Genomic DNA, 27,267 nt, shown 5'->3' on the forward strand with positions numbered 1-27,267 from the left:
ATTAAGGGGTCGTTAACGAATCGAGCGGCATTTAAAAAATGGATAACGGGCTCCTCGAGAGAGTCTAATGGACATTCATCGGCGGGTATGTAATATCGGTGTATAAAGCAAAGCCCAGAACAAGATCTAGGCGGCGGTATACGGATACGTCCGCGCTCGCTTTCGAGAATCAACAGCGCGACGGGGAGCGAAGGATAAAATGGATAAGGGTAGACGGCTAAAAGGAGCAAGGACAACCCCATTCATGACACACGAGATCCAGTTCCAGTCTACTCACGGTTCGTCCCTTTCGGGCGACAAACAAAAGCTAATGCACTTCTGCTGGATAACTGCTAACACTCCTTGGTGTCATTCTCCTTCCTCTTTCTCTCTCTCTCTTTCGCTTTCTCATCTCTTTGTCTCTCTGTCCACCCTCGTGTCGCTTTTCTCTCCACTCCTCGCGCATTATATATATTTTTTTTTCTCTCCTTTCCTTTTTATTTTGATTAACGGTTGACTGGAACTGTAGCGAAACGAAGAGTTTCTTATTCGAGCTCTCAGAAATGTCGCCGACCTATTCATATACGTGACAAATTCTCGGTGAAAATTTGTGCAGATAAAAAGAAGAAGAAGAAGAAGAAGAAGAAGAAGAAGAATACGCGAATTGATTGTTAACCTTTAATTGGCCCGCGACTATTTAGCGGCGTAATAATTTAGGCAGATCGCGAGATCGACCGCAGAAACGGCAGCGCTGCGAAACAAGCGTCGAGCATTGAATAATGCATTATGGATAGCGAATAACGGAACAAAAAGGTGGGTCTGTTAAAGAGGAAAGAGGAAAGTGGGAAGGGGTTGAGAACGTGCCGCGGAATTTTAGAGATCGCACGAGGAAGGAGATGAACCCGCTTTAATGCTTTGCATTTTCAGCCTGCAGAATCAATACCTTATTTTTAACGAATCCTTTCGGGAGCTGCGTGCTTCCCTGGAAATAAATCCGCGATGCAAGCGCAAATATTTGTCCGTCTCGAGCGGCAGATTGAATTTTGTACGATTGTTAATCTCACGATTGGTCTATAAAGTCTGTAACGTGAAAGAAAAAGACCGTAAGTTTCTTTTTCTTTTTTTTTTTATATAAATATAATCTGCCGTGAATTGAACTGTCGTTCGGTTACGATTTTGAGTAGAAAAACCGCAGAAATTGAAAAACGCATAATGCATGCGGGGTAGAAAATCCGCCGGCTAACTGCGTGTTTACAAGGTAATGCGGACACATGTTTGTGTAATGTCACCGCCAGACTCCTCGCGCGAACTTTATTCCGCGCGATACCATTTTATCGTTTTACACCGGTAGCGGCAGAAAATTTTCTGCAATTACAGCGGAAGCTCGGTGGCGCGGGCTTGCTCTCGCAACGTGCGGAGATAAAATCCGCAAGCTCCCTCCCCCTCCTGGCCGCGCCGTGTTCATAAAGCATATTAAACCCGCGTTCCCGAATTTGCGTCGCCTCGAGGAAATAAATTTACGAGCCGCTTGAATAGAAATATACGCCGCGTTTGAATTTATCGCGATGTTTATTGCGCCTATATCGCACAGCCGGATGCGCGAGTACACGTGTAAATTGATCGGCACGTTGTGAAATTAGTATCTCTTTGCGCAATCCCCGCGCGCCACGGCTTTACGAAACGTATCAGCTCGGTATACGCTATTTACCGATTAACGCAGCGGCCGTAATATTAGTACGATCGCAGACAACGTCGACAAATATTATTGCATCGCGAAGTGGCGCGGGAGAGATACGCGGCCGGGAGAAATTGCAACTTCCCGGCTGTATCGAAATATTTCGAGTGCCCGATAACGTTCAAGATGATCGATCGGATTATAATAATATTGTTAAATGGGCCGAGGCGCGAAGGAAGTTATCTTTACGCGCTCAATGAGAGAAAATAAACGAAACCGGCTCGATTAAATTCACCGCGACGATTTGATGAATTTAATAAACGAGGCCGTCAAGGGGGAGGAAGAGGGGGGAGGAGGGGAGGGGTGCACGAGCGAGCAAACGCGGTGCGAGAATCGTGACAGTTTCTACATCAAGCTTTTGGTATCGGGGACCGATTTAATACCAGCTACAGTGTTTGCCGATTGACAAGAGCTCGCGGGGAATACGGTACGTTCTTGTCCCACTTTTCATCCGCACCGATCGATCGTGCCGGTATTAAGTGCGTATTACGAGGTGATTAATTTGACACTTGTGCCGCGTCCCCGTCTCCCGCTCGTCACCCATTCGGCACGTAACCCCTAGGTAGAACGTGCTCTTCCCGGGTTGACAATTTTCTACATTTAAATCAATAGCCTGAAATATTGAGAGCTAACACGTACGGCCGCCGTCCCCTCTTTTGTCCGCTCATTACGATGATTAGGAAATTGCGGTGGAGATTATTGCCGAGTTAAATTGTAAACGGAGGGCGGAGAGAGAGAAAGAGAGATAATGGTTCTTTTGAGGTAACGCGATAACATGGAAACGCGACCCGACGTGTGTTAATTTAAGCGAAACTTGATGAAACGCGATATATGCGATATATCGCAAAAAAAACAGAATCGTTGAATACATTGAAAGAAGCCGCAAAACTCCGACTGCTGATCAAAATGTTGTATCGGCGAAACACGCGAATTTCATTTTGCATTTAAACACGGCGCTTTAATAACGAACAAAAATACCGTAACGGCAGATTCATAATGCTAATGAAATATTGTACGGCAAATAGAGATTGTTCGATAATAGACACGTTCGGCGTGCGGGATAAAATATTTCTTGCTGAAAATTCATGTATTCTTTTTCTATTCAAATTAAATTGGATATCATTCTCGCCTCGTAACTCTAGAAATTTTTTTTTTATTATTTTCTTGTTATTATTATTCCGCATTGAAGAGTTATGTGAAATTAATTAAAGATCTATCTACTTTTATTAAATCCAATTTGTCAAAGTCCCTTTTTCAAACTGATAAAAAAGTAATTTATATTTTGATATCTTTGTAAAAAAAAAAATTAAAAAAAAAAAACAAAAAAAGAAACCATTTTTCAATTATTTCACTTTTTAACGTATATTTATGTACGTCAAGTGTATCTTTCACCGAACACTCTGTACGCTACCTGTAAAAGGAAAAGAAATTGAATTGCAAATATATGTAATTAGATGTTCACGTCATAGAAGTACGCGGAATATGTTATTATACGTAAACGTGTTTTTCTCTCTGTACAGCCCACCCTCATGTTACGAAAACTCGTCGCCTATCCGTCATCCACGAAATTAAAGTAATGTTCTAATTAACGCGAGTTGCTCGTTATTTCTTCGAGTATCGCGAGCGAGCCAGCCTTCTCTGTCTCGTTCTCTCTTTCGCGGGGTGGATATTGTCCAATTAAAACGTTGCTCGTAATCGAGGACGAAAGAAGGAGCGAGAGAGAGAAAAGACGGTAAAACCGCGAACGGAGCGTATATCGGGAAGTCAGTCACCGCGAGCCACCATAAAAGTTTGAGTGCGTTCCTTAATGCGGTATTCGCATAAGAGGAAACCCCGGGGGGGTGGAGGGTGGCCGTTGCGGCGAGGGTCGACTTGAGAAAAAAAAAAAAAAAAAAAAAAAAAAAAAGTTATAACTGCCTTGGTTCACGGCAAGCTTCGTTCCGGTTGCTGCCTTCCTCTCTTCCAGCTCCTTTCGCTTCTATCTTTCTTTTTTCTACTCGCGCTTCCACTCTTTCTTCGTATGTCGGGTTAGATTTTTCCAAAGTCCTCTGTCATCGTTGAGCTTTCCAGACTTTTCTGCGATGCTCCGTTAAGTAAGGTATACGGTCGTCTCCCCGCCCTCTATTTTTCTCTCTTACCGTCTTTTGAATTTATCGCCCAGCCGCACTTATGTAAATCACCTATTTGTGAAATTCACGGTGGCGGGCAGGAAATAAAAATCGAGTGGACCGAGGAGAGGCGTGGGGTCAATCGCGTATTCGGCTGCGCCCCGCGTATCCGCCGTCTACTCGTTAAGGGTGCCTATCGAGAAGGAAGTCTGGCTGGGGAGCCGCTTCCTTCTCACTAGGAGTCGAAGGACCGCACATCAGCGGCATTAGAGAAGCCGAACCGCCGCAAAGCGCGCGGGCCCTGCTGCCCTAAGTCTCATGAGCGGTAGCGCGGGGAGCCTACTCAAAATGAGTGGGTTGGTGCCGGGGGGGGAGGGGGAGGATTGAAAAGTCATACGTTTGTGTTTCCTCAACATTCCCTCACTAAAAAAAAAAAAGCCTGCTTTATTCAACTAACCACGTAAGAGCATCCGTTTACGCGAACGCGAGATTTGTGAGACATAAAGACCTATTTCCAGTGAGAATTTTTATCGTGGGAACGTAGGCGTTACTCTGCCATATGGCTGCAAATCCTGTACATTTCTTGTCACTTTAGCACAAGAAAGAAGGGTGGATATCTTCTTTATAAAGTAAGTATATGTATTTTTCCGCGCGAACTCGATGCCCTACAGCGCTTAAGAAATATTATTGTCAACGCAAGAAAAAGGAAGACACATCCGCAATACATTTTGTATACTCGTTTCAATTCTCAAACTTCTATTTTAAGCTACACTAGAACAAACAATGCGCGCGTGCTATTTTGCAATATAATTTTATTTTTATTTTCCAAAAGAAAACCAATCCAAAAAATGTTTTACTAAATTAAAAGAAAAAAAAACCTGGTTTGTTCTAGTCTCCTATCTTAAAAAGTTGGTGCATAACGTATGAGTTTGTAAGAGCATTAGTTCGTAAGAAAAAGAAAAAAAAAAGGGGGAAAAAAAGATATTAATTTTCCACGCTTTAAATTGAATCTATTATATATAGATTAATTTTAAAGCATGTAAAATTATTATATTTATTTTTTTTCCCCTTTTTTCTTACACAGAAAAAAAATATATATATATATAGTAATTTTTGCATGCTTTAAAATTAATCTATATATACATATATGTATATATAGATACATATATATATAGATATATACGGGGCAACGTCGAGATACGGCGAGGGTGGATTTCCTGCGGGCATGCGTACAACTCGCGGAATGATGGCAGTAGGGTGGAAATCGCGGAGGTTCGAGGGTACGAACGAGGGTGACACCCTGCAGTCTGACGCGGGACTTCGACCCCTGTGCTTCGGCGGGAATCAAGTGGCGGCTCTCTCAATCTCTCTCGGGCACCGCGATTAGAGGTACAGCCGCGAGGAATTCGCGAGCGGAATTCGGTGAGCGAGTTCGCGGGAAATTTATTAGAAGGACCGTGACGGACGCAAATAACTTGGCTACTCTCTTCATATTTTCCCGTTGAAATAATTGCGATCGATGCAGATTACGATGCGCTCGAAAAGAATACTTCGACAACGAAGACCGAATCTCTGTGGCTAAACAATTTTTTTTTTTCTTTTTCATTAAATTAAAAAAAAAAAAATTAATAAACTCAAGTGCAACGCGACTTTCCGCGCGAGAGAAGAACCTAGTTTACGAATTAGCTGCTGCAGTTGAAATACGGTTTTATATCCCCTTTTTCCCGTTTTACGATCCTTCCCGAGTTGTCGAAAGGAATGTATGTTGCCTGGAAATATTCGCGAGGGAGTTAAATGAAAGAAAATGAAAAGCAAGGCAACGTTCGACCGGCCATCGTCATTTCTTTCCATTTCAATTACGAGGTGTACGGAATTTCATTTGCGGAGAAGCGCATCGGAGCAGAAAGGTCCTGTCGATCGCACACGTCGGTGAGAGAGAGGGAGGAGGGAGGGGGAGGGCTGTCAAAATACAAATTGGAGTACGTTGATCTCGGAAAGTGGTCATCGCCTCTGTCGCGAGTGTTTCGTTAATTAACATGGGAACGGAAGCAGAAGAGGCAAGAGGACTCGATACAGGAATGTCGCGGAAGGAGGCGTCAGCGAGGGAGAAGGGAGGGCCGGAGTCAGTCACGGTAAGTCGATTACTTCGTGGTCGATGATCAAACGTCGCTTTCATTAACCATGGTCTCGGTTGCTGCGGTTAAACATTCTCGACACTCTCGTCGACCAACCCTGAATCAAAGATTCCATTACACGGCAAAGTTAAATGTTCGTTGACGCGAGTTTAATCCCTTTTTTTTTCTTTCTTTCTTTCTTTTTCACCTTTTTACTTATCTCATAATACTGTAAACGGATATTAACGCGTAGATGTAAACGCGACTCGGTATTTCATCACGCCGATAGTCGACACCGTGCGCCAAAAGACGAAAGCTGCGGGAATAGACGACGTTTTTGTAAGAAAGTCGGATAAAACGTTGACTTTTCGACTCATTTATTATCATATTTCTTTTTGAAAGAGAGAAAACCGGTGCGGGATCCGCTTTTATCGCAGCTGCGAATTAATTTCGCGTTACGCGGATTAGTCTTTCGATAAATTTTCCGTCTAACGCGGCAAAGACGCGCTGGAAAAATAACCGCAGGAGAGAACAGTGCGCGTAAACGTAAATTCACGAAGGTCCGGAAGCTCGGAGGGAGATCTCGGACTTCAAAGTGGTCGAAAGAGACGGTGGCGTCGTCTACGCTTGATTCCGCGCTATTGATTTAACGCGTAACTTCGCGCAGTTGCTGAGAATTGCAACTGAAATCGCTCGATCATTCGTCATCCCAAATGCCTTGGCAAATATAACGGCAACGGCAGTCAAACGCAGGGAGGAATCCGGTCGACTCACCGACGCCCGCCGTCGGCGTCGAGGCGACTCGTATCGACTTTCACCCTAGAGAAAGAAAGCAACGGGGTCCTTTCTCTATCTGCAACTTCCTCTATCTCTCCCGCCGGCACTTTATTCGGGATCAAAGCCTTCTATCCGGCGATTGCGAGCACTCGGGCGGGTGTAACTTTACGTCTCACCGAGCTTTCACCGTGCGCCGAGTCCCAAACGTAATTTCGGTCGTCTTACGAACTATATCTCTCGATCCGTATTACGTAACGACTCTTAATGCGCCGTAACTTGCGACTAACGCGTAGGATTCCGGTGAGGATTTATGGAAGCTAAAACTTCAGGCTAATTTGTAACATTACGTACGAGTGCGAGGAGCTACGTGCTCGCTCGATAATCCCGATTCGCACGTACGTATTATTCCTTCCGCGCGCAAATATAAATTTAAGTGAAATTTATAACGAAATAATTACTGTTACACAAAGGCCGAAACAGTGATAAATAAACGCGCGACACGGGCAACGGAAAAATGTGGAACGGCTCGTGTAACACATTCGTAACTTCACCGTAACTCTGCGCGCAACAATATAAATCCAAAGAAAAATTTATTGCGCGCGCGAAGGATATAAAGGGGCACCGTTTTTATAGCCGCGCGAATTTCATTTCCTCGCGAAACGAAATGTTCCCTTCGTTAAAAAAAATATTTTTTAATAACCGATAGAAGTGATAACAGTCAACGTATCGTTTTACAAGAAAGCGAAAGCAAGGGAAATTATCTATCGCGAGTCAAAGATATCGTTATTAAATGTTAGACGGACGTGATAAAAATTATTATTTAATTATCTTTTGATAGAAGAAATTTGAAAAATAATAATACGCGTCACGGTTTGTTACTCGAAAAATCAACGAGCTAAGATTGTGAGAATAAACTTCTTTTACCGAACACTCAAGGTGTGTTATGTAATAACTTTTAATGCAATCCCACATCCACCTAACACGAGTCGCAACTTCGCAGCGGGCGATAGTTTGGCAAAATTTGTAACTGTTACGAGGTTGTACAAGCCACTCGGTCAAAAGCTTAATTCGATTCTCGCGGCTCGAAGAACCTGTTCTTCGCGAGATACGCCTCTCCCTGCTCTCTTATCGATCGTTTCGCCGAGAGAATGTCTTCGTCGGCTCTTTGCCGTCGTCTCGTCCATCTTCGAGCGGCGAAAACGCAAGCGGCGGTGCTTCCTCGCGCCATCGAATTTCACGAAGTACGATTTACGACAGTAATTCCGATCGTTTCATACGCGTCGCGTAATAACTTCGCAATTTGGCGTAATGTCGAAAGCGCACGGTCCTCGTCTCGGGATTTGCGCAAACCGTTGTCAGATATCTACCCGTACGAACATATTTTACGATCGCGATTGCACTTTATTATTTAATACGAAGTATCCTAGTCTCCTCTCTACTAAATTTATTTCGACGCACTAAGTTCTTTCTCTTCGCCTTAGTTGTTAACAACTTTAGAAATATTACTTGAAAAATTTACTAAAAAAGTAATTTGGCAAAAGTAGGCCATCCTGTATAATTTCTTAATAAATAATTTCAAGTTCTTAATATACGATTATTATTAATTTCTTTTTCCCTTTTTTTTTTCTTTTAATAATTCTCTCGAAACAATTTTCTTACTTTTCGATGTAATTTTTCGCTTATAAAAATAATAAAATCCTTAATTAATTGCGACGCGTTAACGTTCGGCCAATTTTACGAAGTTTTCTCGCTAAGGACTTGGTATCAGTCTTTCGATCTTGCCTGGCAAAGTAGCTAGGGATGCGACTTTACGCCTCAACGGGCTTTCAGCCCCGTTCAGCAAAAATCGTCAAGCACAATTTCACTTGATGAAAGTCGCCGCTAAATGCGTGACAGGAGGTAATTTTTAACGCAAGGAAGCTATACAAAACGAACGATTTTATTCCGTAACGTAAAGTCCCGCCTGACAGAGATACACTATTTCGTCCGGAAATTTTGTTCGTGCAGAACGAAAGAAAGAGAAAAAGAGAAAATCGCTCTTTAGATCTCTTACCTTTTTTTTTTAAATACAAATTACAAAATAATCAAATAAAATTTTAAAACGTTTTTAAAAGTGAAATTTAAATTAAGATGCAAATAAAAATTTTTAATGTTCTATTGAATGCTCAGAGGTTGCATTTTTCTTTCGCCAACAGTTTGTGTTTACAGTAATGTATTATTAATATAGCGGATATAACGGAATAGTCTCATAAAATAGTTCATAAAATATATCATCGTATAACATATCCATATTTATGAGTTAGTGTAAATTTTTTTCTTTTTTACCTCTAATATAAATAAACGGAATGCTGTACTGCTTGAAAAATAGCTACGCTCTTTTAGCATAAAATGTTATCGTGTTTTTACGATAATAAATTTTCGCCAGCATGAAAAATAAGAATAAAAAAAAAGAAAAAGAAAAAGAAATAAAAAAAAAAATAAAAAAAGACACAATGTAATTTCTGCATAAGCTACAAGCCTGACAAAGATGTTATCGTGTCGGGTAATAATAATTTTGTAAGAAATATGCTTACTTAGCGTGTATTGTGTACGCGGAATATAATAAGGAAGTATTTAATGTCGTAAAAGTGAAATTAGAACGTTAAACAGAATCGTCCACGAGCAGTTGCTATCCACTTCGCTTCAGTCGTACAAATTTGGTTACTTCACCGCAAAATGGTTAAATTCCTCGTTTAAAAGTCTCTCGTGCACGTTTCCTTGCTGTTGGGCAAAGGGTTGTTATCGTACCCTCTCGATCTACCCGGCAAAACTAGCTGCGGATGTAACTTCGCGCTTCATCGAACTTCCTCCAAAGGGCACAAATCCCCGACGTAATTTCAGCCGGAAACGACCACGTCTTAATACGTATTATATAGTGACTTTTAACGCTAGCGAAACGTACAACCCCGACAGAAAGTTTTAGTCAATATGTAAAGTGGCACCGATACAGGAAACTACGGTCTGTATAACCAAGAAGTTAAATTGAACCACGTCGCTGTGTGTTATAGGAAGACTTGCTTGTTTTTCGACTTATTTGATATAGAAATTAATTGTTAACAAAAAGCGCGCCTCACTTACACAACTCTGACTAGATAAATGTAATCTAGATATTAGCCAGATAGTTGTTTAATTATAAACTCGGATATTTAATAAGATTTTACTTAAAGGGATCTAATTAGAATGTATCTATACGTTTAAAGACTGTAAATTATTATTATTATTTTTTTTTTGCGCTTTTATTTCGTTTATCGTTTTGCGATATATATCTTTGAAGCTTTAGTGACAAATAAAATTTTTTACTTTTACAATTCAGATTTTATAAATGCGATGATTTTGTTTCAATGCATTTTTGAGCGAAAGTTTTGCCAATAAATTAGTTCAAAATGGAAAAACAAAATATATAAAAACTCGCGTAGATTACACATTTTATAACGAGGAAATAAAATAAAAGTAATCAAACTCTAGAATAGGCGTGTACATCTAATTAGAATATTATTGTTACAGTTACGCGGGAGATATACAGACAAATATGTAAATGACGAATGGGTAATTTAACATGATCAAAGTACTAACTGTTTGAAATGTTGAATTTAACTTACGCACCATAAACATTCACATATCTCTAATGTTCCTCGTCATGATATCCGCGCCAGTTAATTATGATATTTTAACCTGGCCGTTTACGTAATTTCGCTTTTATTACTGTTTCCCGTTCAAAACCTTGTCGCGTAAGTTTTATTCAGCGCGCGGAGTGAAATATATTTGCATGTATGTAAGCACGCGAAGACTTCGAGCAACTTCATGCTTCAGTAAAATCATAGTTTGACGTATAACAGTGAAAGAACTATGAGAGATGAGACGAGAATCGAAGTTCTCGAACGTTACGGCACTTTACAACGTGTTACATAACATTTTGAAAGCCCTCTTAAATCTTACATTAGATATCGGCACGGGGAAACGTACAAATTTCGCATAACGATATTTATAATGCGAGCATCAACAACGTTCGCGCAAAGCATTGTATTTCATCCGCTTTAAAAGAAAAAAAAAAGAAAGAAAGAAAAAAAAAGTGCATAAAGAAAAGGATCAAGAACTTAAAATTATTCCTTGAAAATTGGATGTAACGCGACTGGACTTTCGCGAAGCTATTATTCAGGAATAAGAAGTCCGCCAAGTACAAACTTCGTCCATACAATACTTCTTAAGGAGCGTCACGAAAATTTATTCCTCAAAATCCGCAGCCAGTAGACTACACGACTGATCTCAATAGGTTTAATATAGACCGTTTGGCCCACTTTTTCAACCCACGTTCGAAACTCGGTGCGAGTGGCAGATCAAAGATTACGATAAAAGCAAAGTTTCGTGACTTCTTGTTTGTGTAATTTATATATTCGTATGTGCTCGCAATTCCGCTATTAGAAAGTTTTCGCGCGGCACGTAGGGAAAATCCGCTACAACCCGGAGTGTACTTAATTGAAGAAAGATGAAGGATTCCGCAAAATTTCTTCTCACGTATCACACGCGAGACTCGCGGCCGAGTATACCGCGAGTTAAAAGTTTATTAATGTGAAACGTAATCAGTCTTTACTTTGTTACAAGTTTGAAAATTTTTTCTTTCATCTTTTTTTTTTTTTTCTTTCTTTTTTTTTTCTACCTTACATAAAAACTTCACGATTATGGATATTATATTGATTTCATCAAAACTCAGACATTCAGTGAGAAAATTTTTTCGTAGCATAATTTGTTCTAAATTAGCAATGTAAACTAGAACGTTTCCGGCGCTACGTCGGGGGGGAGTATTCCTTGTAATCACAGCTTCAAGAGAAACCGCGCGAGTCCCTTCGCGGAGGGTAAGGTCGCGTCTTTTCTAAACCCTTCGCACAATGCGGTACGCAAAGGGTTAAAAAGATGCAGTTCTCCGGCGTTATCATATTTCTCCGGGAATATTATTTGTTGCGCGGGCAGAGTGTGTACGACGCGGTCTCATAAAATACGTGTGACACGCTAAAATAACGACTGCACTCTTGCAGGTCATTGTGCGAGCGCTTACGTACGACCGGCTGACGCGAATACTTTTTGTCCGCGGATGTTTTATATGTGTAATGCTCATTGCATACCCTCCTATCAGCCGACGGATTCATACGAGTCGTTAAATTCCAACCCGTGCTCGCAAAAAGACTCGTACGATCGCGTTATACTAAACGTACCTATTTCCGTGCTATTTCCGAAAACTTTATAGACGGGATGCGAATCTCTCGGCCACCAAACTTCCTTCCGCGAAAAAAATGAGCCTTCCATATATATTTTGTAAAAAAAAAAAGTAAAAAATAAAAAAAGAAAAAAGAAATGTAAACTCTCATTCTTTTCTATTTATTTTCGACGTTTTAAATTCCAACCTTTTAGCGATCTGAATGAGATACCGGAAAGGATCGACTTATCGAAATCACGAGAATCATCATCAATGAGAAAATTGCGGCGAATTCGCCGTAGCCAGCGCACGGATATGAACGAACGATGAAGCAACGCTGTCGAATCGCACTTGACCCGCAAAATCTGATTTTCGGAAATTCGCCCCGTAGTACCTACCAGACGGAGATACCTGACATGGAAGAACCCACGAAATTCGATTTTCAGGATTTGTGTACAGGTCATCCAAGCTAAAAGCTTGAGCTGCCGCGTTAGCGAATAAGCGCTCAAAAGGAAAAGCAATTGGAAGGGATATCTCTGAATGTGAACTCTACCTATTATCCCTGGACAAGAACAAATACGTGTTTGCTGAAACCGTAGCGTTATAGATCCTTTCAGAGAATCGAAAGCCAATAAGTTAAAGCGCACAATAAACCGCTGGAGATACTATCGCTAAAATACCTTACTTGTTAACACGGGCAAGTTTATTCAATCAATTTAATATACGCGCGTACAATTGACAGGAGACAATTAAAAAAGTATTTTCAAAGAGCAGCGCGTTGAAAATATAATACGCGCGACGCGTGTGCGTACAAATATTTTAGATACGCGGGCGCGTTAAAAACGCAGCGGAATAAAATTCAGCAATTCACTTCAGTCGACGTAATTTCAGCGCATTGATTCGAATTCAAAGTTATCGTTTAATCTAGAATGAATATTATATCACATAACTTGCCGAAAAGTTCGCAAACTCACTTTAAACTATAATTTTCAGACTAACGGATATTGTAGCGTAAACTATACGTGACATATGTTGCAGCCGCTTGCAATTAATACGTAAAATTAAATACGAATTTGCTTAGAGTTTAATTATGCGAACTACTGAACGCTCTCGGCTCGGGGTGGTAGGTAGCCGCGGCACATGTCACTAAATCGTCGGTTATACGGAGCGTATTAATTTACGCGGGAATTGACCGCACGATTCTGATACAGCAATTACGTAGATTCATTTCGTCACTCGTACCGCGCGGCGGCTCGCATTCGCCGACCCTTGGGAATCGTTAACCGCTCCAAAACTACAAGTATATGCAAAATTCACCGACGCCTCCTCTTAGCATTTTCTCTCTCCCCGTTCAATTTCTCTCTTTTACCGCGGAAAATTCTTGTCGAGGCTCTCGAGGATGCTCGACTCCACCACTGAAAAATAGGCCAATTAAGGCAGAATGGGAATAGAAAGGATTGTATGCCATTAGCGTATAATATCCTTCAAAATTTACCACGTTAATGAAGCACGGTTTTATTCGTAGTTTATGTTCGATTACGTTTATTGCAGTCAACTTGCTTCGGGAGGAGAAAAGGAAAAAAAAAGAGAAAAAGAGAGAGAGACTTTTTAAACGAATAATGATAATTAGTAAGCCTTGATATAAATTAAAGCTGACGCAGGGACTAGAGTTAAAATTAACGCGACTGTGGTGCTTCCAGTAAAGTTTTCAGGAAAAATTTCCATTTAAAAAGCAGGTAAAGGTATCAGGAAATATCATACCGCAACGATAACGAAGCGGAGGCATAAATAAAAAGCAAATATGGCGATGCGGCTAGCGAAATCCAATCGACAGAGGTCCCTTGTCGATTCCAATAATTTGGTTTGCTACCGCACACGCTCCCGTATGTATATCGCTCGGCGATATGATTGCCAAAATCCATGTTATATGTCTTAATATGCGACTGCCATATAAATTTTATCATTTGCATTATGTTGGCGATGTTAATTCTGCATAATGCAAAAATATAGTAGACTGCCAAATTTTACGAGCGTACTTGACCAAAATTTAAATAACGCCGAACAGAGAATTTAACGTAACAAAAAATCCACGTGGACGCGTGACCGGAATTATTCATGAAACATCTGAAAACTACGATATTTTGCAGGATCTCAATGATATATATACATATATGTAATTTAATTAATACTTGCTTGCGATATCTCATCTATAACGTGATAGTTTGATATTCAAAGCTGTTGTCAAATATAATCAAATACTTGTTTCTTTTTTTTTTTTTTTTTTTTTTTTACTATGTAAAATTATTAAAATTTCATTAATGCGTCAAATAAAATGAGAAATCACACCTACGTCGTACCATTAATTAACATTTTAATGCAATCACAAACCTTTATACGTGACTACACATTCGTTATACATATAATAATATTAGCTTCTCCTGAAGGAGGTTAAATAACGGCTTTATAATAAAAGATACATATATCTACATACATATACATATAATACTCATTATATTTTTCTTGAACTAATTATCGCATATTAATCATAAAAACATGTGTATGTGAATTTAATTTAATTATTGAGAGGATTGTCAACCGATTACAGACTTATCTAAGTATGCGTGAGTAATGCGTCTGTATCTCAAGCTGTATCAAATATTTGTTTCTTTTTAATATTTTTTTTTTGTTCGGGAAAGACTATCAAAAGTAAGAAGGAGTTTAGAAGTGGTACGAGCTCGCGTAATCGATCACGACAGCCTCAGCACTTTGGAGAATTAAATTCCGTCACACAGAAGCGGAGACGTACATAAGCGTCTCGTACGAATACTAAACTTTTCCTTCCTATCCTATACAGCGAAAAGAAACTCGTCCTTGGTATCGACATCTTTCAACGATAAATCACCGTGGATACAAAGAACGCTTAATGCATCCCCAGCATTTCAAACGTAATTTTATTCTCATTAATATGAACGGTTCTTTATAATCGCCTAAAATGGCACTTAATAAAAACTGTGCCGATAAATAATGACAATTTTGAAAATTAGAAAACGAAATTTCTCATATTACCGAATTGTTCGAATTTTAAAAGTTACCCTCATAACTCTCCTCGTATAATTAAATCTAAAGTCAAGCTTGTCAAAATAATTTTAATTGTATTTAATTATTTTTCGGTACGTTCGAAGTAGAAGAAAAAAAAAAGGCTAATAACACGCGCTTTATAATGTTCGGTATGTATAAAATATAAAAAGAGTACACATTTGCGTTTATTAAACGAATACTTCACTTCAGAAAAATTTTTAATTCGATACGATTTTTATCTGACCAAATAGGATTCCTGTATTCCGCATGTTTCCTTGAATCTTCGTTTTGATACGACTTCTCGTACGTTCGTATGATTATGGTTACGAGTGTTCTTTTTTTTCCTTTTTTTTTTTTATTTTTTCCTTCTCTATGATACTGGATAGTCGCATATAGGCGAATAGCAATTTCCCGTAGCGGTTATAACGTAACACGACTAGCTATTTTCTAGCACACGTATTCGGAACGTAAAAAAAAAAAAAAAAAACCCTTTCTGCCTTTCGTGTGCACCTAATTTCGCGGGCCACGATTCTGATCTGGTTCAGTGTAACGCTGTAATTACGTAACCGTGGCAAAGAATTTTCCTCGAGGCGTTCTCTCATCCGTTACACCGTTATGGAAAACTGTACGTGCGGGATTTAACAATTATCGTTGTAATATCACAGTCGTAAAATACGTAACGTGCGCCAATCCACGAAACTGGGTCGCGAAAGAAGCATACGAGACATGAAATCAATGTCGAATTGTACTTCCTGCGAGAGCTTTCGAATATCGTAATTAGAATTAAAAATTAAAAAAAAACCCAATAAAAGAAAAAAAAAAAGAAAGAACCTCAGCCTTTCTTCTTGTACACGGCGATTTATCGCACCTCGGGAATTTCTTGCATTTTTTTCTAACGCCGTGTTTTCGCCGCGCGCGATTATGCATATAACTTTTTCTTCGACGGATTATCGTTCGACTACGGTATGCACCGTCACGTTTCCGACGCAACAAGATCAACTGAAACGAGCTTGGAAAGAGCTTTACAAGAGAAGCACATAATGCTTGAACAGAATAAGTTTCGAGAAAACGTGCCGGAGTCAAGAGAAGATCGATCGAAGCCGCGATGCGGTCAGGAAAATCATTAATGCGTTTATCCCGCTTAAATTTCACTCGTAATTTCCGCGAGTCTAACGGCGGCTGGAGGTACGGAGTTAAAAGTACACCCAACGGAGGGGTCGGCCGACTTTACAATCAAATGGTAGTTTCAATGCGGCGCGTTGTAAAGTGTTAACTATATGACTTCGATAACCACGTTTGTCCGTGATTGTCACTCTACTATGGTAGTCACGTCCGTATGCGGAGCCACGTATAGCAATTTTGCATGGGGATCCGATGGAACAAGATCAACGGGAATGAGTTTCCAAAGCGGAAAGTCGATGATGCTTGAACGGAGGAAGAATTCCGGAATAAGAGAGAAAGAGAGATAAAGGGGAAAGAGAGAGAAAGAGAGAGAGAAAAAAAGTGCGATAGAGGCGCGAAAATCCAGTTTCAAACTAGCAACAAGACCCGATAGCGACGCTGCAAAGGGAGATAGAGTTTTTATGTCGAAACGAGCATGGCAGATACGAGGATTGAGAAGAAGTGGTATTTACTCGTGGTGGTTGTACGAGTGAAGCTGTAAATAACGGTGGTGTCTTCCTCCTTGTACCCCTTTTCTCCCTCTCCCTCTCTCTCTACTCTTCTTTTATATCCTTTTTTCCTTGCCTAGCACGTACGCACCGCCAGAGATTGTGTTTCATTGCACGGGCGGGTCGTTAAAAAAAAAAGAAGCGCAAAGAAAGAGATTTTTATCACTGACAATTATGACGCCCTTTGCGAGGTGTCTGCATGTACAATACTACAACGTGTCTTTGTTAATAGCACGCACGTTAGTTCGTCTAAAAAAGACTGAATACGAGAAAGAATAGTCGATATTTACTTGTGAGATAGGACTTGTAAACGTTATTGGAATAAAAATTTGTGTCTATTTTCTTTTTTATAATTTTATGTTAAAATTATTTTTACGTTAACGCAATTTTTTATTTTATCGATACGTCTCTTGGCGAGAAAAATTTTTAGTAAAATTATTCTTCATTCAAATATATTGGAATAAGGTTGATATTTTCATCGAAATAGAAGCTGCAATTTTCGTTCTTGTGTCCTAATTTTTATCATTTCACTATATTTCAGCATTGAAGTAAATGTCAAAGTAGAGCATACGTAATCGCGTTTCTCTAATTAAACGTGCACGTTTTACGCGTTTAATAATCCAATTTCGTTAATTTCTTTTGCACACGTAGAGCGGTGCAATCTTCATTTCGCCGCGAACGTTACCTAGTCACGGACAATATTAGCCGAATTAACGATAATGGCAGTTTTGTTAGTATATCACATTGACAACGAAAAAGATAATTCCGACCGTTGAAAGCCAATATACTCGGTATATAATCGCAAAGAGCCAACACTGCACGAAGACAAAGTAAATTACAAAATGCAAATCACGAGGCGTAAAATACGGCGCCGGCGTTACGCAAGCTCTCGCCCGGCGATCATCCACCAGCGAGGGGCGACATTAACGGGGAGAAATGGTGAGTGACGTGATCGTTGGTACGTGCAGGACAAGGTTGACGTTATCGCGCCACCGAATCGGAATGCCTTTCGCATGATCTATTTAACGCGTCGGTGAGCACGCGCGGAGGATCCTCTCGGCCGGCGACGGCCGTCCGCGCGCGCGGGAGCCGTCAACTCGCGGCGCCCTGGAAAATGCCCCCAGGATGCCATTTTCAGGGTACGCGAAGGATGAATATTCTTACGCGCCCACCCTCACGGCCGAAACTGAGCGCACCCGGCTGCGGAACGAATATTTGCGACGCGCGAACGTCGAGGAGGGACTCGATGTCGACTACGGCGACGGGCGAAGGGCGACAGCGACGGCGACGACAGCGACGAGGGTTGCGAGCGATAAGTGCGAGCGGCGAGAAGGGACGGTGGCTTCATATTGTGCGGCACGAGGTGCTGACGGATATACACCAACACGTGTACCGTAAATGTAATTACAGCTTAAAGGGAAGTTCCATCTTAAGCGATCCTTCGCGGTCGAAGTGGGTTCTGCATTAATTAGAAACCAACTTAATTAATACGCGCTTGTATGCCGAGCGTACTCCGCCCCGGGAATCTTGCCTACGCCAAGGAAGGAAGCGGGGCCTCTCCTTCTTGCCAACACTTTAGGCACCGCGTGGGCACGCCGCTCGCGCGCGAGTGCCTTGTGTAAAGCGACTTTGCAATATCGTTGCTTTTTACCAGCGTTCGCGGCACGTCGGATTTTCATAAAGAATTTGCATTTAGGTAGTCGCGCGGGCGGTAAGCTCGGAAGATTCAAGTGCAGCATGCTCTTCTCATTACTGGGGAATCTCTGCTTAGGAACTCTCGACGAACCAACAATTCGCAATTACGTGCGTTGCACAGGTTAATAACAACGCCTCCACCCTCTTCCCCCGCCCCCAAAAATTGTTTGATAGCTAATAGATATACAGCTGAGCGATTCAATAACTCGTTAATAAATTCCCGGGTGATTGCCGCAATATAATTGAAAGAATAATTCCGCGCGTACGTTAGAACGTCGCGAGAACATAGCGAAACTAACCCACGAGTAACGATACCCTGTGTGAGCGATAGCGACAACATTTTTCTCGTACATTTTTATGTACGCTCCGGGCACATTCCCGACCCCGACGTCGTCCCATACAAGTGTGCGAGCGCGGAAAGGTCGGGGAAATATTATGCTAGCAACACGAGAGAGTATGAATTATTTAAACGCGCCCGGTGGTGGTAGAAGCGCAGAAACTATACCGAAGGCATTGCATCGTTTTGTAATTTCTGTCAGCGGTCGGAATTTTATGGTTACGATCTCACCACGTTCACGCTTGCACGCGCACGCAAATAGGTTGCGCGTGTGTGATTCCTTTAGATTAAATTATAATTTTAATCGCACGTAGGATTAACCGCACGTACGTCCCGCGGTACGTCATATGGTTTCGAAAAAAAAAAAAATAAAGAAATTAAAATTAAAAAATTAAAAGCAAAAAAAAAAAAACAATGCCTTCGAATGTATCATTTATATCGTGTACCATATTCCATACTTTTTCAGCGATTTACCCTCCCGCTTATTTTAGATTCATGATATATCCCGCAAAACTGATGAAAAACCTTAACGTCGAAAGTATTCAGGCTATATTTAATATAAAACAGAAAGTTATAATTGGCTCCAAGATAAAGAGGCTGACGGTGACTTTTAACACTTTGCTGAAATTTATCACGGCTGTTGCATTTAAAACGTTCGAAAATCCACCGATTCCTCGTAAAATTACGAACGTTATCTGCGTTTAAAAAGATTTTGTGGGGAATGATACATAAATCTAGAGATTTGCCAACTCTTATCTGAGATCCGAAAGAACAATTGTCGCGGCGGTGGTATTCCACGGATCGCCGGATAACCCACGCTATATATAGCGTTTCGAGTCTACTTAAAAATAAAATAACTATACATTCACGGTATATCGAAATAAAATATATACATATACGTTTAAACACTCATTTACAAATCAATTCGATTAAAAAAATAATAATAATACGCCGTGAATTATCTTGCCCCAGATTTGCATTTCACAGGCAACCGAGCGCCCTTTCGAATTATGAAATCGCAGGTATCCTCTTTCGCGTATCACGAGGAGTAAAGAGACCTAACTTTAGAGAGACGCGCGCCAAATGAGAACAGATTGAAGGATTAGGATATACACATCCGTTCACGTGCCCTCGTCACGACCGGAGAACGCGATCAATTACGCTTAATTACAGAAATTACATTGCGAGGATTTCGTGCGAACTGGAGGAACGTCGCGATCACGTGTAATCGCGAGCATGTAAATTGCGCGAAGGTTCTTCCGCGGCTTTAAATCGCAACGGGGGTTGCATGCTGATCTTAAAACAATTATCGGACAATAGGGTGAAAGATTTAACCCGCTAGTTCTGAAATAAGATAACAGGAATTGAATACGTGAACCAGGGCGAGTGTGAATCCGCGCTACGGGAGGGAAAGAGGGGAGGGGGGGGTGGAACAATAGTCATTTAACATTCCTCCCTCGCAGATTTACGACGATTAATTATTCGGATCGTATTAAGACGCGTACCTCATTTATCTGTCTATCGACTTTATCCGCGGCGTATTCCGAAATTATACGGACGAAATTACAGACACCCTGAAATTAACGCGAGTGACGGTTTTAGTGAAACATCGCCCGAGGATTAAAAATAATCGTCAAGCTGTCACCGCGTCGCAATCATACTGTAAAATTATTAAGTTAAATAACTAATTTAATATCTTTACGACACGCGTAAACTTTTATCTCCGCTTCGTAGCGTTTTATATTTAATTCATATTTGCTCGGCGAATTTCTCCGCAGGTAAAATTTAACGAAATCGGGGGAGTGCAAACCTACCTTTGATACTAAGAACCGATTGTTAATGCCGCTACGGCGCATAACTCGGATTTAAACAAAACCGTTTATTTACAGTCAACATTAATCTAGCGAACAATCGCGTCGTGATTTGTGAAGAAGTCCTATCCCGAACGCTATTCACCGATCCCGACCGGCTCGGGGATCGCGGTAAGCTGTTTCCGCCCTTTGTCGTGTTATCCGGAAACTACGGACTCGCGCGGGATTATCCGAAGAAGGTTCTCTCGTCCCTCAGGTTGGATGGGGTCGACCGCAGGTTTACGTCAGATTGAGACGAGCCGGAGTGAGTCGCGGACGATTGCGGAAGAACGTCGACGGGAGGGAGAAGCAACGAGGGAGCGGAAAAGCCGCGGGAACGGCGACGCGGAAGTGGAAAAGCTTCCACCGGGGGGGGAGGGGGGGAGGGATAGGGCAAGAACAGGCAAGCGAAAGACAAATAAAGGCGAAGTGACGGGGTTTGACGACGTAAGGGGGAGAAGATAGAGAGAAAGACAGACGAAGAAGCGAAACGGAGAAAAGAGAACAGAGTGAGACGAGGAAGCGAGACTATGCGAGCATTAGGGAAATTGAAACGGTTCTCTTTATCTTTCAAAGTCCTGGGCTAGAGATAAGGGCTCGCGACAGAAGAAGTATACGTCCCGCCTACGCTGGCGGTCAACAGCACTCTTTTCCTTACGTCTGGTGTATCTTCTCGATAGACATGTTTCGCACGCGACATTTACTTTTTTTTTTTTTTTTTCTTGCGTAAATATGTATATAAAAAATATCACGTTTCTTTTTTCAATCACGATCATTAAGTACTTGGCATCGAGCGCATCGAATGAGATTACGAACGTACCGATAGCGCGGTAAGTGAATTAAATAACTTGATAGATAATTAGTATGCTGCAGAATTTGCACAGAGATAATAACAAATACCGGCGTGATGATATTAACGGCGCCAGCTATTATAGTTATTAATTAAATGGTGTGTAATTCACATTAATATTATATCATTACATACTGAAGTACTTGATTCCCGGTGAAATTGTAATCTAATTGTGTATACCGTACCGTATCAAATGTCAATGTTAAATTGTATTTCTCTTTTGAGTAGTCTCTTATAATTTCCCCGTATTATTCATAATTACAGTGCATTTTAATAACTACATTTTTAATTCAGAATGCAAAGCTCAGCTGTATCGTTGTACATAATTCCTACCGTATTACGTTTCAATTGCAGCAACGTGTGCCTTGCAAAAATATACAAAATAATTAAATTCGAAATAAATAATTGTTCGCTGTACACTCGATATATTATGATGATAAGTAAGTTTGATTCGTTCTATTTTATCTGTACATTTTCGTAGCGTATTGGTACATTTGATTAACGATCGGTATTAACCAAGCCAAATTTCTTTTCTCTTTCAGATAAAGACAAAGCTGGCGTGTCCCTCCGTTTTCGTCGCCGTTGTTAGATAAACGAACCGTAGCCGGGTTTTTTTTTCGGAAGTGTCGTTAATGTATAACCGGGCTAAGTTATTTTCGGGAGTGCCGTACGTTGCCGCACGATCGATTTTAATAAATAATTAACTTACGCGGGTTTATAACTTCCTACACTCGGTTCTTCGCGGATATTCTGGGCAGAGAAGAATGACCTTCCAGACTGACTGAGAGGAGGAGCAAACCTCGAAAAGACATCATACTTCGTCGGATCAACCTCGAGGTAATCATTATTTAAATGCATAAGCGTATCTAATTATCGATACGACAAAGCAATACCGTTGAAGAGAAATAAGATGTTAATATTGTATGAAAAAAAAAATATTAAACAAGCAAAAATTTTCTGTTTCAGATAAAGACAAACTTTTCTTTTTTTTTTTTTTGTCGCCGATATTTAATAAACGAACCGCGGTCGATTCGTCGGGTTTTTTTTCGTGAATGACGTTAATTTAATTGAGCAAGCTTGTTTTATTTTTGTAAATTTTTGTTAAGCGGGGAGTGCCGTAAATTGCCGCGCAATAGATTTTAATAAATTGGCAGCCCACGCGCGATTGTAACTTAATATCCGCGGTTCTCGCGAGTTTCCAGTGCGCGGAAGGAGGACTCGTCACGTCCCATATGAGAAAAGAAGCAGACTTCGGAAAAGGCACCTTGCTTCGGCGGAACATCTTCAAGGGTAAAGATTAATTTTCTTTTCGTACATAAAATTAAATCTATCGTTTCAATAATAAATAACGTCATTTTTAATCATTTTTTAAATTGAAATACTAATTAAAGACGCGCAAAAATTTTTTTTTTAAACATTGAGAATTATTTTCTGCATATCTACAATAAAAATTTTTGTATATGTATTACAGGATCATCGAAGCTGCGTAAACTCCGCTGCTGTGCATCGATTGGTGAGTCACATAATTTTTTGCTATCTGCATATTTTGGAGAAATGTATATTACACGTCGAAAAATAATACCTGAAATTTATCTTTAAAAAAATAATACCTTAAATTGTAAAAAATATCACCGCGGTAGCTCGTGGCTACAATATCGAAAGAATTGTTAGACTGCTTTGTAATTACTTAATTATCTTTGTAACATGCGTGAATTTTACGCCCGAGCTCGCGAAAAAGACGGTCGCCGAGTATCCAGGCATATGCGAAAGGTGAAATACTCGCGAAGACGAACAGACCGCTCAGCTGTTCGCTGTATTAATTCGTCGGTCGCGAAAGTTTTCATTAATAAACTCAAAAGCGAATCTCTTCGAGGGAAGAGAGAAAGAGAAATTGCTCTCTTCATTTCAAATATCTATTTTACACCTAGCTAATGTACATAAATCGCGCATAATTTTCGCGATGTTTGAATGTAACGTACGCTGCGCAACCTCGGCTCACTCAATTAAGTGAAATGCCGTGATTTTCGGCCGAAATAACATTTTAATGAGGCGTTTACTCTACAACGGTTCCCGCTCTGCATTTTCAGCCGGTGCATAATTGCAACAAGCTGCACGAACTATTGACGGATACCGAATGCTGCAGCGGGATTAAACGTAATTGCGATAGTGCTTTTATATAACGGACGTTTTCGCCGTGGACACAACTGACACGAATCGCGGGCACCGCTTGCACCATGCATTATTTATAGTGGATCGGAAAATAGTCGCATTAAAGTGCTGCTTGAATAAATTCGCGTCATGAATAACGTGCGTATGTGTAACGTGTGTGCACAGCACAAATGTGATTACGCATTTACACCAAAATCATAATTAACTTTGCGAATGCAGAACGTGCGAATGAAGAATGCAAACTGACGTTTGAAAACGTCCTTCAGTCCCCGGAATCTAAAATACCGACCAAACTGCACATCGGGGCCCATATTACGCGCATGAATATTTATGCACAATGCCGGTCGCACTGTGCAGAAGAAGAGGTACAAACATATAAATATTTATATCAAGCCGCTCGACGCGCGATTTCCTCGCAAAAATTGCTATACGCGGCGTACCCTCTTGCCTTAATTGCTTAATCCGCTTTCTGTATTAAATCCCGTACTGTAATTTATGCGCGCGTTATATTACCAGCAACGGCGGCAGGACGCGGCTTAAATGTTCAACGTTAATATTTACGTTAACGCCGAGAATTGCTCGCTCGTGACGCGTCATGCAAACGCAGTTTTATGCGCCCCTACGATATAACTTTAAAAAAAAAAAAATAAATTTTTTTTTTTAACATTTTGAGTTGTACACAAAACGCGCGCTTAATAGGAAAAAAAAAAAAAATAAAAGACACGGTCGATTCGCAATTTTTAATCAAATTATATCAACTTCCTTTTACGCTTTTCGTGCCGTGGCTAATATTGAGTAGTAATAACGATTAGTTTTCTGATATCGGCCGAATACTGATATTTGAATGCCAAAAATATCATTGTACAATGATCCGTACTCGATGCAAATGGAAACGAGCGTGGGATAACACGGAGGCACGGAATAGCGGAAAACGCCGTTGAATCAACGACCACGCGAGAAGAGGCGTAGATATGTTCGGTTGAGCCGTAATATCAGACCCACAAACACATCGAGTACCACCAAAGAGGCATAGGTTACACACAAGAACCGCTGAGAATGAGCTTAAAGCGGAAACTTACGCTTTAGAATCTAAAGCGAATAACGAATAAATTAAATTTTAATTTATTCGTTTAAATTTTGTACGTCATTATGCACGACAGCTTTTTTTTTTTATTAAAGTAATAACGTTTTATCATTTTTAACTACGGTTAAATTATTTTGTATATTAATATATATGTAACAAAACTTATTTCTCACTGAGAGGATTACACGAGAGGTTTTTATTTTTTCTTAAATCTCGCGAAGCTACAAACAAGACTAGAGCATCGCAATTTTACTTGTACGTTACGTTTTACAAACTATCTGTCACAGATCAAAGACTATCAAATTTGAGGTAATTACAAAACAAATTTGCAAATGACCGTCGTAAAATGTAAAGAACATGTTTTCCTGTAAAAGCAAAGATTACTCAAACGAAACGTTGAACACGCTTTTGCCCTTATTTTAAACTACACGCTTTTGCTTCTACCTGCTGTTAAAAGCATTTACCTTTATGCAAGTTAACTTTAGCCCGGTTTGAAATAGTTACCCTAAATTGCAAATAAAAAAAAAAAAAACATTTATATCTCCCTCTTTTTTTTTCTTTTTCCTTTTTTTTTCTTTTATAATTAACAAACGTGCCGTAAAATTAAATATAAAATATAATGTTGTTACGCGAAACATGTTTACTATGCAGTTACGCACTTTGCTTCGTGCAAGCAAAACTAAAATTGTTTCACACGCCCGTCGGAGGTAACAATTTTACAACAAGTAGTAGTGGCTAATATTGAGTAGTAATAACGATTAGTTTTCTGATATCGGCTGAATACTGATATTTGAATGCCAAAAATATCATTGTACAATGATCCGTACTCGATGCCAATGGGAACGAGCGTGGAATAACACGGAGGTACGGAATAGCGGAAAACGCCGTTGAATCAACGACCCCGCGAGAAGAGGCGTAGATATGTTCGGTTGAGCCGTAATATCAGACCCATTCGGCGAGCGAGCCATCTAAGAATCAGGGTAAAAATTTGCTCGTACGGCGCGGTGTTAATGCGTAGCGAGCGAAGGCTGGGCGCCGGTCAGCGAGACGCGAGGGGGGAGGAGGGGGTACGTAACTCGCCTGATCGCGCAATTAGCTCTGTTAGGGGGTTATAATATAAGGGCGTTATAATACAATTATCATTGATCTTCGCGATAGCAAATTCTCTGCTAAACGAAACGTTCGTAAAAAATATAAAAAAATATATACAAGGTATACTATATATAAAATATATATTTATGTAAAAGCCTCAAGTACTATACTCCGAAATCTGAGCACTCGCCGTTTCTGGCAACGTAGTATCCAGGCACAGTGAGTCAGTCACAGAGAATCTACTCGCGCGAGCTGTGAATACGGCCGTGCATTTCCACACACGTTCGTAATCTCACCCGCACACGCATACGAATATATGGCCTCTATCTCGGTATTTACGGTACCGCTGGAGCACGCACGTGCGTATGATGTACGGACCTCGGTAAATCTCGCAACAGCCAGCAACGCGCGCCCACCCTCCCACCGGTATCTGGCGCGGAGGGTTCGGGCGGGCGGGGGAGGGAAGCGTTCCGACGGCGAGGGCGTCACATTGGACCTACCTACCTACCTAGCTACCCCGCTTTTGGTATTCATGCTGACAGGTCGCCTTTATTGACTATGGATAAACCGCGCGAGAGCGACTGCCGTCCGGATAGCCGTGCGTGTCTCGATGGGCGCGCATACACGTCCGCGAAACACGCACATGAACGCGAAGTACGAACGGCGTAGAGACGAGAAGAGAAGAGAAGAGCATCATTGACGAGTAGGCAGAGCCGCGGTGGTCGCATTCGTATGCCGGTGGCACGTTTGGCAAATACGTGAAGGGCTTTGGTTTTCCGCCGCGAGAATCAAACGATGCGCGTCGTGTATTCCGTCCGCCGCCTTTCTCAGCCACCCACCCCCTCCCCCTTTTCTCTCATGCCAAAGTCGCCACCCCATAATTTTATCTTCGACATAAGCGACTAGCTGGAAATCATTACTAAACCGTGTTTCTTTCTAACGCTGCAGTAAAATTATTCCCGTCTTTAAAACTGTATCGTATAAATAAATCCATTCGATATTTTATATTTTAAATTCGCTTTTAGCGACTACCTTGTAAAAAGGGGGGTGTCTTTTTTGACGAGAACCGATTATCTTTCAAACCGTTTTATTACTCCGGAATTTGCCGCTTACAATTTCCCCCTCCCCTCCCCTCCCCCTCCCCCGCGTCCCGCTGACCGGCGCTCGGCCCTCGCCCGCTACGCACGAACACCGCGCTGCACGAGCGAATTTTTACCCTGATTCTTAAATCCATCGCTCTCTACGAATCGTGAATGCATGCACACACGATACATCACAATTCTCGTTCAGTAAATCAGGATCGCGAGCTCTCACTGAAGGAATCAACGAAGGAGAGACGTTGAATATTACGTACGCATTAGTGACGATATCACTTACTTGGAAGGAAAAGGAGACGGTTGTGGTAGCTCCCCGGGTGCGGACGATTGCGGGGAGAAGGAATTTGACGCCTGATTACATCTCGCACACTGATGCGGCCCTTTTTCGGAGACGGACGGAGCGAT

General features: G+C 41.0%; 1 protein-coding gene and 1 long non-coding RNA gene across 6 annotated transcripts in view; one reads left to right on the forward strand and one right to left on the reverse strand.

Moving 5' to 3' along the window:
* Window positions 1-27,267, reverse strand: part of Urm1 (Ubiquitin-related modifier 1) — a 199,515-nt gene that overhangs the window by 38,574 nt on the left and 133,674 nt on the right. The window lies entirely within an intron of this gene.
* The window catches only part of LOC139111601 (uncharacterized), a 134,097-nt gene continuing 112,655 nt past the window's right edge, over window positions 5,826-27,267 (forward strand). For 3 of the 5 annotated variants that reach the window (XR_011547241.1, XR_011547242.1, XR_011547238.1), the window contains exons 1-2: window positions 21,799-22,710; window positions 22,892-22,933. This is a non-coding gene — a long non-coding RNA (uncharacterized lncRNA). Of the gene's footprint in view, window positions 5,955-21,798; window positions 22,711-22,891; window positions 22,934-27,267 lie in introns of those variants that run through there. The other 2 variants (XR_011547243.1, XR_011547240.1) reach the window with 2 other exon arrangements.

This window comes from Cardiocondyla obscurior, linkage group LG24 (genome assembly GCF_019399895.1).
Source record: "Cardiocondyla obscurior isolate alpha-2009 linkage group LG24, Cobs3.1, whole genome shotgun sequence".
Taxonomy (NCBI): Eukaryota; Metazoa; Arthropoda; class Insecta; order Hymenoptera; family Formicidae; genus Cardiocondyla; species Cardiocondyla obscurior.